Source organism: Sus scrofa, chromosome X (genome assembly GCF_054392235.1).
Source record: "Sus scrofa isolate SSC_HxYL_T2T_F1_AM1 chromosome X, Sscrofa_HxYL_maternal_Yorkshire_Landrace_v2.0, whole genome shotgun sequence".
Classification (NCBI taxonomy): Eukaryota; Metazoa; Chordata; class Mammalia; order Artiodactyla; family Suidae; genus Sus; species Sus scrofa.
In genome coordinates, this window is record NC_139401.1 from 120,079,860 (window position 1) to 120,092,339 (window position 12,480).

At 44.7% G+C, this 12,480-nt stretch overlaps 1 protein-coding gene across 7 annotated transcripts in view; it reads right to left on the reverse strand.

Moving 5' to 3' along the window:
- The window catches only part of GPC3 (glypican 3), a 434,590-nt gene that overhangs the window by 319,006 nt on the left and 103,104 nt on the right, over positions 1–12,480 (reverse strand). The gene's annotated exons all lie outside the window — the stretch shown is intronic.

Below are 12,480 nucleotides of genomic sequence, written 5' to 3' on the forward strand. Positions count from 1 at the left end.
CTTAACCCACTGAGCGAGGCCAGGGATTGAACCTGTGTCCTCATGGATACTAGTCGGATTCGTTACCACTGAGCCACAACAGGAACTCCCTACTCTAACTTTGAAAGAATGGAACACTTTATTTATTAAGACAAATGCCTGTTCTAATTTTTTAAAATTTATTTTATTGAAGTGTAGTTGAGTTACGATGTTGTGTTAGTTTCTGCAGTACAGCAAAGTGATCCAGTTGTACACATATATGATAGTTTGTGTCTGTTAAGCCCAAGCTCCCAATCCCTCCCCGGCCCCGGGCCCTCCCTAAGCAATCGCTAGTCTGTTCTCTATGTGTGTGAGTCTGCTTCTGTGTTGTAGGTGGGTTCATGTGCGGAACACTTCTCTAATAGGTCATATCAATCTTCCTGTCTAAGCAGCAGACGCTAAAAAAATGGTTGCCCCCTCCCACGGTGGAAATGCAATCGTTCCTAGATGACCGCACAAGGATGTACCAACATGTGTTAATGTCCAACCAAGAGACCATGTAACAAAAGTAAAACAGGGAGTTCCTGTCGTGGCTCAGCGGAAAGGAGTCCGACCAGGAACCATGAGGTTGCAGGTTCGATCCCTGGCCTCACTCAGTGGGTTAAGGATCCAGGCATGTCCGTGAGCTGTGGTGTAGGTCACAGACACAGCTCGGATCCTGTGTTGCTGTGGCTGTGGTGTAGGCTGGCAGCTGCTGCTCCAATTCGACCCCTAGCCTGGGAACCTCCGTATGCCACAGGTGCGGCCCTAAAAGGACAAAAGACAAAAAAGTAAATAAATAAATAATAAAAACAAACAAAAAACAGAAACGAAAGTAAAACAGGCACCCTCGCCTTTCTAAGGGGCCAAGCCATAAATTAGAGCCTCACGTCCAGATGACATTAGTCACAGAAGAGGCCGAAGCCATCCTCCTGCCTCCCAGGCTTCCACATACGGTTGTGCCTTTCACAGCTCTAGACAGTGCCCTTCACGCGGACCACAATGTTTATGAGCAGAGCGTAATATGCACAACTGCACACAGCAGCCACTATCTTTCCCCACCTCTACCCCTAATTACCCCAAAACATCTCTTGCCTGGTTTTTACTGCTTTTTTTTTTTTCTTGCTTTTTAGGGCCATACTCATGGCACACAGATGTTCCCAGGCTAGGGGTCTAATCGGAGCTACAGCTGCCGGCGACACCAGATCCAAGCCACGTCTGCACCACAGCTTACAGCAATGCCAGATCCTTAACCCACTGAGCGAAGCCAGGGATCAAACCCGCACCCTCATGGTTCCTAGTCAGATTCATTTCCGCTGCGCCACGACGGGAACTCCATCTTGGGCGGTTTAGATTTTCGCATACCTCCTCTGCTCACTTCTTACACTGCTCATCTCATGTCAAGTCTCAGAACATTGAACATTTTCATTCTTTATTAGACATTAATGAAAACAATAAGCAAAGTTGGGTCAATAGTCATTGGTCTCATGTAGAAAATGACAGCCAATCAATTATTTTTGATAAGCCCCCAGAAACAGCAAATAAAACATCTGTGCAATAATCTCTTGTCAATAGAATAGCCATAAATCTGGATCTCAATACTCTGACCAATGCTCTAAGAAAAAAAAAATTTTTTCTTTAAGCATAGGAAAAGAATTTTGAAGAATGACGTCACTGCTAAAAAAAAAAAAAAAAGAATGACATCTGCTCCCTCTCTAAGAGTGACTATTTTGATCACCTTGAAAATTTCTTCTTGGTTCCACTGGGCAATAGGAACAGTTTCAAACTGTTTTCCTGGCTGGCAGTAAATAAATGGATGCAAACGCCTCTATATTCTGGGGTAGCCTTAGCAGGCAGAGAAGGGGGTCACCCAAGTGATGGGATTTGAAGAGTGATGAGAATTCCACCCAACTAATAAATGCTACCATTTATGTTTCATGACTTTTTATTAAGGGCAGTGTACAACCACCAACCAGTATCAACTCCTGCATGCATGCACACACACACACACACACACACACACACACACACACACACACACACACACACCCTAGTTGACATGGAAACATTCCTAAGAGAAATAGCACACTACGCCTCTTTGATTCCTGGCACATTTGCCTTCCCACAGACAGTGTCTGAAAGAAAAGGAAAGCCCAGTAATTTAGGTAGAAAGAGAAGAGCATAGGGCAATAGATTCAGAACCTTGACCACAGAGTATTTTCCAGAAGGAGTGCAGCACGGTGCTGGTTTGGGCTGGAGGAGTAAGGACAGGGGCGGAGTATTGTAAAGGCACCTTAGAAGGGGAAAGGAGAAGAAGGGATGAAAGTTGAAGGTTAAAGGGCATGAAACCCAAATTGTATTCACGTCACGGTTTTGACTAAAACCTTTCCTGATCCCATTTCACAGGGATTGACTCTGAAGAAATTTCCCATAATAGAATTAGGAACGTAGGCTATGATTTGGTATGTGTTCCTGGAAGGCTCGCATTAACCGACGGTAGCTCCTGGGAATTTATACCAAATTTGTTCTCCAGCTGTTGGCCTCTCGTGACGGTGGGTAGATACAAACAGCTGCAACTCCCATGGCCTCTCATTTCCATCCCTAATCTCTGGGAACAGGCAACGCTCACATCTCCGGCAGCCTGGTCTATCCTGGACCCAAGTGTAACTGACAGATGGGCTACGTTGCCCAATTTAAAAATATTTTTTCTTGGGAGCATGCTTCTGAAGGTTTGGTGAAAATTTATGGGGGAAATGTGTTACAATTCCCCAACATTTGATCTGACTTTTTTTGTTGTTGAACATTTTTATTCAGGAAGCCAGAAAGTTTCTTATTCAAATATGAGTGTGAAACACCCCTCTCAAACTGTGAATGAAATGAAGCTAAAATAACTCGTGTTGATTTGGGGTCTGCTTTCATTCTGAATGTCCCCGCATTTCAATAGCCTATGGAAACATACCTGGTGTTTTACACAGATGACAACTCACCAATGGCAAAAGGGATGCCCTTGATCTTCTTGAATTGAAACTGTGCTGTGGGCCCAATAAGCTTCCTCTTAGACACCAGTACCTTAAGTGTGCTGTTGTTTTCTGTTTTTTTGATTTAACGTGTCCAGCTGTTGCCCTATTTACAAGTTCTCTTCCTTAATAAAATTCAATTACAGTTATCTGTGGGATGTCTTTTTATTTATATCCCCCACAAAATGGGAAGATATTTTAATATTAATGCTTTCTCCCGCTACACGTTAAAAATTCCAATCTATCATGGAAACCATAAACTCTAAAGGGGGATAACATTATACTGTGTGATTTTGGTACTTTTTTTTTTTTTTTGACATGTAAGCCAACAAAACAATGTAATGAAGGCTACACTATCGCAGGGGATATTTTGCAAAATAAATTACTCTCGCAACTTTTCACAAAATGGATGTCTATAAATATTGCCAGTGCGTGCTGGAAAGTCACAAGCCATCCTCTCCGGGGAGCACCTACTCTATAAGGATTCTTATTGAATCAAGCAGGAGAGAGAAAGGACAAGAAACAGTTCGCACAGGAAAATGCACTCACAGAAGCGAGCATCGGTTTGGGTTTCGGGAGCTGCACCACAAACCTACATCAAGTTCACTTCCTTTGCAATGCGTAGGCAGATTAAATCCGTGGATTCTGCTGCCTCAGTGAACTGGGCTGCCCTCTTCCTATTTCCTTCCACGTGGTAACAGGTAAGCAAACAAGATGAGCATCGTTACAAAACCGTGAAGCCCGCATCTAATTAAGCCCTGGCACCATTTTGACATGGAATCTTTAGCACAATTAGGAGGGCCAGGCCTTTCACTGAGCTGTACCCCGACAAGCTCAACCAAGCCACTTCGAGGGGGTGGGGGATGCTGGGCCTCACAGGTTTTAGCAGACGGTGCTATGTGGATGTCTGCAGGCATTCTAGAACCCCTTATGCAGCTCTGTAAAGTAAGTATTACTTGTCATGCAAATTTCTGGTTTTAAGAAGTAGCCAGCTACTGCGATTACTCGGGTATACAAACAATTTAAATGTGAAAAATCGAAATGAAAACGGACCAACAGATGTAGTATTTCCAGACACAATCATCTGAAGCTATTTTTCTGCCTTCTATGTGAGCAATCGGAAGAGAAAGAAAATGATACTTAAATTGAAAGAAACTAGAGAGAAATGACCTCATGTTCCATTAACCAAAATCAATACCTTATATATGCAAATGCAAGTTTCAACAGGGTATCCATATGCAAATTGTAAATATGAAGCAGCATTCCTTTTAGTGCACAATCGAGCATTAGGTCGCTATTTATTTAGGAGATTTTCAGTAAATTGCACGCTTTAATCTCTATGTTATGGGAAATGGTCCCTTCACCTCCTTCAGAAGTTACCTATGGCAGCTATTAATGCCTACAAGCAATGCAGTGACCTTGGCAGTGCATAATTCCACAGGACATATTTAATTTTGAAGGTGAAAAACGAGACATGCTCCCCTCATAACACTTATTTTTATGACTCTCCTAATTCTTTGAAATTTATTATTTTCACTAAAAGCACCCAGAAGGTAATTGAAATAGATTTTCCAGATACATTTCTAGATTATCTTAACCTATAGTAACATGTTAACTCATTTATAATATTCTCAGCACATACAGGACATGGAATTTCCCCACTCAAAAAATCAATCACTCAATCAATTCCGACTAATCTGCGACTTCAATGCTCTTCAAACAAACCCACAAGTCATTTTCAAAGAACTTCTGTGTTTTTTTTAGAGATCAAGCTATGGCCCCCACACCTCTCATCAGTCAATCATCAGAACTAGAAAAGGGAACTGGTGAATAAGAGATGAGAGTGGCTCTCTGGGGTCGAAACTACTAAGGAAAGAACCAATCCTTTCTCAGACTCCTGGGCTAAGCATTTAGTGCCTGAATAAGGTCATTTACTCGAAGATGCTCTTGCTGCTGGCTCAAGATGTCCAAGTAACTCCCAGGAAGGAGTCTGTTACCATCGCTGCCAGGTCTGGCAATGACTCTTTGCTGAATCAGATATTGAATTATTGGGTTACTGGATCCAGAAAATAAATAGCTGAAAGAGAACTGGTAACAGTTTGCAGAGCCAAGGAAATATTAGCTAAAACTGCAACCGGGAAAATGAGAAAAACCCATGAACAAGTCACCGGCGGCACAGAACTGAATGAATCCCGTGGAATCACAGGCAGACTCGTCTTGGGTGTCCAGTCTTCTCACCCAAGCAGGTGACTCCTGGAGGGCAGGCCTCCATCTCCAAAAGCCCCTCTATCCCTCCAGTGGTGGTGCTCAAAGAATACTTGCAGAATCCGTGGGAGAAATGGCAGAGGGTAGCCTACATTCACTTGTTCAATCAGCCAAAATTATGCACAAGACCCTGGAGCAGAAGCTGCGGGAGAGACCAAGAGAAAGTCATCACACCTGCCCCTGCTCAGAGTCTAACTGTGGATATGTCTATAATTAGCTGCTACAAGACAATAGAAAGGGAGTGCCCGCCGTGGCTCAGCGGAAATGAAACGGACTAGCATCCATGGGGACGCAGGTTCCATCCCTGGTCTCGCTCAGAGGGTTAAGGATCCGGCCTTGCGGTGGGCTGTGGTGTGGGTGGCAGATGAGGCTTGGATCCCTCGTTGCTGTGGCTGTGGTGGAGGCTGGCAGCTGCAGCTCCGATTCGACCCCTCGCCTGGGAACCTCCACCTGAGTTCCAGCTAGAGGAAAAAGAGAAGCCCTCATAAGAAGGGACCATTTGAAAAGGGACTTCTTGGAGTCCCCCTCAGTGACCTTCACTCTCTTCTCAATAGGCTCTGGGTGCCGGCCCTCCCTCCCCTCCTCTGCTGCCAACACTCACTCTTGGGCCCGCTGCCAAGCAGAACACAGCTCCACAGTTACCCCATCTGTATCTACTTAAGCCCAGAATCCCTTCTGAGGTTTTGTAAAGGGTTTTACAGCTAATAAGTATAGGGGAGCAGACAAGGCTTAATCACACACACCGAGAAGTTCTAAGAAACCAAAAAAGCCTCCAGAAACAACCATCAGAAATCCTAAGTGGAGTGGAGATGAGATTAGGCCTGAGGCCCCCAGTTCCTTTCACTGAGCTCAAGGCTCAGTACAGCCCACCTTTCTCCGCCCCTGTTCCCATCCTTTTCTTTCACGCACTCAAAACTTGAAGAGGAAATGTAACGGCGGGAAACCAGGTATCTCTACATCTCAGAAAACGGGAGCTCAGTTTAAGACCTCGTGCTGCCCACAAGCATAGCCATCTTAGATCAGGTGCGTGGTGCGTAGCAAGAACGGATGCGCTTTGGAAGAAAGGTCTTGCAAAAATCCGCCCTCCTAGAAGTTCCCGTTGTGGCTCAGTGGTTAATGAACCCGACTAGTATCCATGAGGACGCGGGTTCGATCCCTGGCCTCGCTGAGTGGGTTAAGGATCCCGCGTTGCCATGAGCTGTGGTGTAGGTTGCAGACGTGGCTCAGATCTGGCGTTGCTGTGGCTCTGGTGTAGGCCGGCAGCTACAGCTCCAATTGAACCCCTAGCCTGGGAACCTCCATGTGCCACAGGTGTGGCCCTAGAAAAGACAGAAAGACCAAAAAAAAAAAAAAAAAAGAAAATCAACCTGCCTGGGTAATAGTCAATGTCGTGAGGGTAACTTCATTCAAAGTGCGCCCAGAGTCCAGCACTAAGATGTTTTCACGCATCTTTCTTTAGGTTCTATGTTAAGTCACACCTGTTGGGGTTCAGGGACCACAAGCAACCGTAAGCAGGATGGGGAATAATATTGACACAAACCATGTCAACACAAACACATTTCAAGCTTGAATGGCCCAGCCTGCTTTAATAAAGGGCTCAGAATAGGAACATGACCTTTCCAGGGGGAGGGGAAGGAGAGTAACTTTTCTTTTCTTTTTTTTCTTGGTTCCTAGAGTCCTGGGCAGTCACAGAAATCACCACTTTATATTTCATATGGCTTCAATGAATTCTCACACATGGAAATTCAACTTTTTGTTTGTTTTGTTTTGTGTTTTAGTGATGCCCATCACTCTAACAGCACTAAGTTGGGGGGCGGAGGAATCCTTTTTCTTGTCTAAGCCACATTGGGAAGGACAATTAACTGCACTTATTTCAGAGGGAAGGCGTGGTTGGAAAGTGGGTGATTTAAGGCATCACTTTTCCCACATAGCCAAAGCTCTTGGTAGTGCCCCCTGAAAGCCCCCGTCTGTGGGACCCTTCCCTAGCCTCAATTGGCCCACTCCCAAATCATTTCCTTTCTCTGCTCCCATTCCTCATTTCATGACTTTCTCCACGAAAACTTGACATCTTGCCATTTGGATGGCATAGCTTCACCTTAGCCAAGTCCCTGCTGATGTTCAGAAAGCCTTTTCCTTGCACCGCGCTGACGGCCTGTCACGTTCCAGCACAGCCAAGCTAAACCTTTCCCATTTTCCACTCTTCCCCTCTTCCCAGGTCCCACACCCAACCACGTCCTCTCCACTCGGGGCAAATGACACTCCTCTTTGCTTCACCTGATAAAACTGCAGATCCCAGACGTGCGTTCCTGTGATGTCCTGCCTCTGTCTGAGGACTTCTGCCTCCTGGATCTTTTCTCTTTTCCTCCCGTCTAAAGCCACCGCCCTCTCCTCCCCTCCACTCCCAACTATACTAAAAGAGGAATCAGCACTGGCATCCGCAACTCCAATTCAGGTGGCTTCATGCCCAGCAGTCAAATGCAACGCGGCTGTCCCACAGCGCCTCTGCCCTTGGAGCTCCGAGTGGCAGCGGCCACTTCTAACCTCCCTCCTACCTTCTACCTCTCGATCCTGTTGGACGCCACTCCTTCTTCAGCCGCGCCGCCTTCCCTGCTAAACATACCCTCAAGGTTTTCATTCGGATTCTTTGGCCGTTCCTTTGCTGGACCTTGTTCTAAAACCGCTTCTTTGGCGAACGTTCCAACTCTCCCGATTTCAGTGTTGATGCCTTACGTAGGTCGCTCCTGGACGTCTCTGTAAGTCTCAACCTCTCTCCAGAGCTCTCGGTCTATATTTCTGACTCTTTCTTGGACGTTTCCCCACGGGGGCATCACCCAGATAGCAAACCCAACATAACTCAAGGCATCATCTTCCCTCCTGCCGTGACTGCCCCAATATTTATGGTTTCAACATGCCATCCTCTCCCGACAGATGCAGCCAAGCAAACATTAACCACCATCAGTGCAAACTGGCACTCCCAGAAGAATTTTGTTTGCAACCCATAAAGGCCTGGAATAAAAAAAAAAAAAATCCAGGCAAAAGATCGTACACTTTTAACCATATATACAGTAGGATGAAAGAAGTGGAATCTGTACAATACACACTATAAGTGGAATCCTATTACCTCACATTAAGAAAGGTAATGAGGAGTTCCCGTCGTGGCGCAGTGGTTAACGAATCCGACTAGGAACCATGAGGTTGCGGGTTCGGTCCCTGCCCTTGCTCAGCGGGTTAACGATCCGGCGTTGCCGTGAGCTGTGGTGTAGGTTGCAGACGCGGCTCGGATCCCGCGTTGCTGTGGCTCTGGCGTAGGCTGGTGGCTACAGCTCCGATTAGACCCCTAGCCCTGGGAACCTCCATATGCCACGGGAGCGGCCCAGGAAATAGCAACAACAACAACAACAACAAAGACAAAAAAGAAAAAAAAAAGTAAGGTAACGATACAAGAGCGAAAATGGTACTGATATATTTACTCCCTCCCAAAGGGAGCAACGAGGATGCCAAACAGGACATTGTCCCTTAAATTGGTTTCCGCCCTGCTTAATACCCAAAGAACTTGAAGATGAGACCAGGTTCCCTTTTACATGAACTCTCTCCAGGCACATCACACCACCTTTTCCTTAAAGACTTTTAAGGAACATGACAGGAAGAAAAAGAACAGTTTTCTATTCCGAGTACCTACAAACCCCGTGTATTTTTTTCTCTGCGTTTCAGACATTCTCCTTGGTATATAAATGTCAAGGGGATGTTATGCCAACATAACCTCTTGCAGAAAAAAGCTCCGTGTCTATGGCTACCTAACTGCCTCGGTGTGCATCTTGGTGTTACTGAAACATTTCATATCATCAGTTAAAGACACATTCCTTGTTAGCATCATTCACGGTCCTTTGGAGCTTAAAACGATGCATGCAACAAATAGTGCTGGAGCAGAGGTGGAGAGAAAGCAACTAAAATACTAAAATGATTTCGGCTTCCACTCAGCTGTCTTTTCCTTGTTCCTGTATTGCCTTGGGCTTTTGATGGGACCTAGAGAAGGATGGGGATGAAGGGAAGCAGAGATGAGAAGAGAGGAAGAAAGGAAGATACAGATGGTGTTTCTAAGTTGTCACCACTTAAGGGAGCCTGCTTATTTGAACTGATCATTTGCCTACTGGCTTTCACGTCGGCCTCTTTTTTTCCTTCAGTTCTCTTTTGCTGTATGGGTTGAACTACAGTGGCTTCAAGAGGCTCCTGGTGCCACGGAATCCTGCAATCTTGGGTAGGAATAGCATCACTGCCAGAAGAACATGCCTGACCTAAACCCTCTGGGGCTAGAGGGTTTCGTATTCTGCCTCACTTTGTGTCCCCAAAACACACGTGTTGAAAACCATCATTTCTGAATGACCACTGCTTCCCTCACCTAGTGCCAAATGCCATGATGGCAAGCATGTTTAAAAGGTACCCACCGAGAGAACTTTAACGTCGTTCCTTTCCCTTCTATTTCCTGGTACAGACAGTCTTCCTGAAATAGGAACTGTGCAGTACCTAAGAAAAATCTGAATTTGCTAAGAAGTTTTTATACCCTCAAAAAGTAGCCCTGGTGAAAGATGTTATCTACCTGGCAGGAACTGCACATGGAACAGACGCCTAGACCCTCCATCATGTCATCTTCTTAACTTTGCTTAATGGACCCTGGCTTGCTGCCATCCCAGAAATATACTACAAAAGCAAAACGCACGGCTCGTGAATTTTTAAATGATGCCTGGCATAAACACTACCCTTTGGCAGTCCTTTGTCATTGAACACATGTCACAGGCAACTCTGCAGGTTCCCAGGTATACCGGCCAACACAAAGTACAGAAAATACTATGCCGGACCCAATGTGTATCCCCCCCCCCCACCCATCAAATCCAAACAATGCTGATGAGACATAAATCATCCACAAAGTATTACAAGGAACGATATGGTGCCAGGGGTATCAGCAAGATGCTTTTTCATCTGGGTTGCAACATACCATTCTGGGCTCCCTGGATGACGAGAGAGAATAAAGCTTGAGAAAGTTAGCTGCTATCTTCAGGGGGTGCTATATGAAGGCAAATTATAGACCTCAAGCACTTCAGTCAAAATAGATGAAGGTTGAGAAGGGATATAATCAGTCTGTCAAATAATAATGGATATTGACCAGGGGAAATGAACTCATTTGCCAAATTCTAATACAGTAGAGATAAAGAAGACTTCTGAAACTAAACAAAGAGAAGCTTAAAACAGATTTAAAAAGGGTGATGTTGTGGGAAGCAGCTGGTTTAAATAGATGGAATGCATTTCCTTATTCAAACAAATACGTGCTGATGGCTGAAAATAGATGCTTTCCAAAAAATGGAGGTAGACACGCTCATAAGGTTGAAATCCACAATGGCTTCTTGAATGAGCATAATTTCAAAACAGACCCTGATCTTCAGAAGCAGATTCTTGGAAAACATAGAAATGATCCACTCTAATTATGATATCTAAGAAGACATCCCAAGGCTTACTTGGGATTCAATTTGTAACCCCCCAAAATCACTAAATCATAATGAAATATTTATGGACAAGTCCTTCTTGTTAAGGAACAAGATTATTCTCAATTATTTTTTCCTGGAATAATTGTATAATACTCCCATCCCATATTCCATAGTCATCTGCCCCAACCATCCAATCTTTTGCAATTGCATTTTGGGAGTGTATAAACCATCCCTTTTTTCTTTTTTTAATCTCAGAGAAACTTTTTCATTTTCTGCTTGGTTTGATCAATAACTGCTTGAGCATTAAATGTCATGTTATCTTAGTCTTTAACTTTTTAAATTCAAACAATCTTTTTTTCTTTTTCTTTTTAGGGCCGCACCTGCAATATATGAAAGTTCTCAGGCTAGGGGTCAAATTGGAGCTATAGCCTCTGGCCTATGCCAGAGCCACAGAAACGCCAGATCCAAGCCACCTCTGTGACCTATGCGACAGCTCACAGCAACATTGGATCCTTAACCCACTGAGTGAGGCAGGGATTGAACCTGCATCCCCATGGATACTAGTCAGATTCTTAACCAGCTGAGCCACAACAGGAATGCCCATATTTCAAACAATTTGTTTTTGTCTCTTTTTTTTTTTTTTTGTCCATTTTAGGGCCGCGCCTGCGCATATGGAGGTTCCCAGGCTAGGGGTCAAATCAGAGCTGCAGCTGCTGGCCTACACCACGGCCACAGCAACGCAGGACCCGAGCCGCGTCTGCGACCTACACCACAGCTCACAGCAATGCCGGATCCTTAACCCACTGAGCAAGGCCAGAGATAGAACCCGCAACCTCATGGTTCCCAGTCGGATTCATTTCCACTGCACCATGATGGGAACTCCCAAACAATCTTTTAAAGATTGGTTTATGTCACTGAACCCTAATCCTTCCATTCCGTGCTTATATTTCTTTCCTATAGACAACTATCCGACTTTTTCAAGTCTTCTGATTGTGTTCTCTTCCATATTTGTTGAGGACAAACTAAGAGGAAATAGTGGTAAGCCAGAGAACAAAATATTTCAGTTAGACTTAGAATGATACTGTGTAAATACTATGGTATACAATAGGTGAATTTTTTTTTTTTCTGGTGGTGCCCATGTCATGAAGAAGTTCCGGGGCCAAGGATCGAACCCACGCCACTGCAGTGATCAGAGCCACAGCAGGGACAACACCTGATCCTTAACCCTCTGAGCCGCCAAGAACTCCCACAGGTGCTATTTTTGTTCTTTACCCAGCATGGAGCAGGTTATAGGAAATTAAGCCAGCCTCTCAGCAGCTCAAGTCAGACCTTTATAGTAAGACTTCATTATTCAGTTTGAAAACGAATTTCAAAAACAGATTCACTCATCGTCAAATGTAAGTATAAACAGACTTTGCAAGTTCCATACAAATGAGTTATTCACCATCTGCCATTTGTAATTGCCCATACCTCTGGTTCCCTGCCATTGATTAAATGCATCAGAAAATTCACCTTAGAAGGTGGATTTGAAAAGTAAAGTTTTAGGGTCTTGATGTGAAAAGAACATGACGGATGAAGGCAGGAGCCAAGACAGAACAAGAAAAAAACAGGTCATGTGTCAAGGACAGCTTCTGAGCCCTTTGGCTCGTGGAGTGTCTCCTATGAAGGGCCTGATGACTTTCACTTCCAAACATCCAGAAATATACACTATATCATTTAACTAG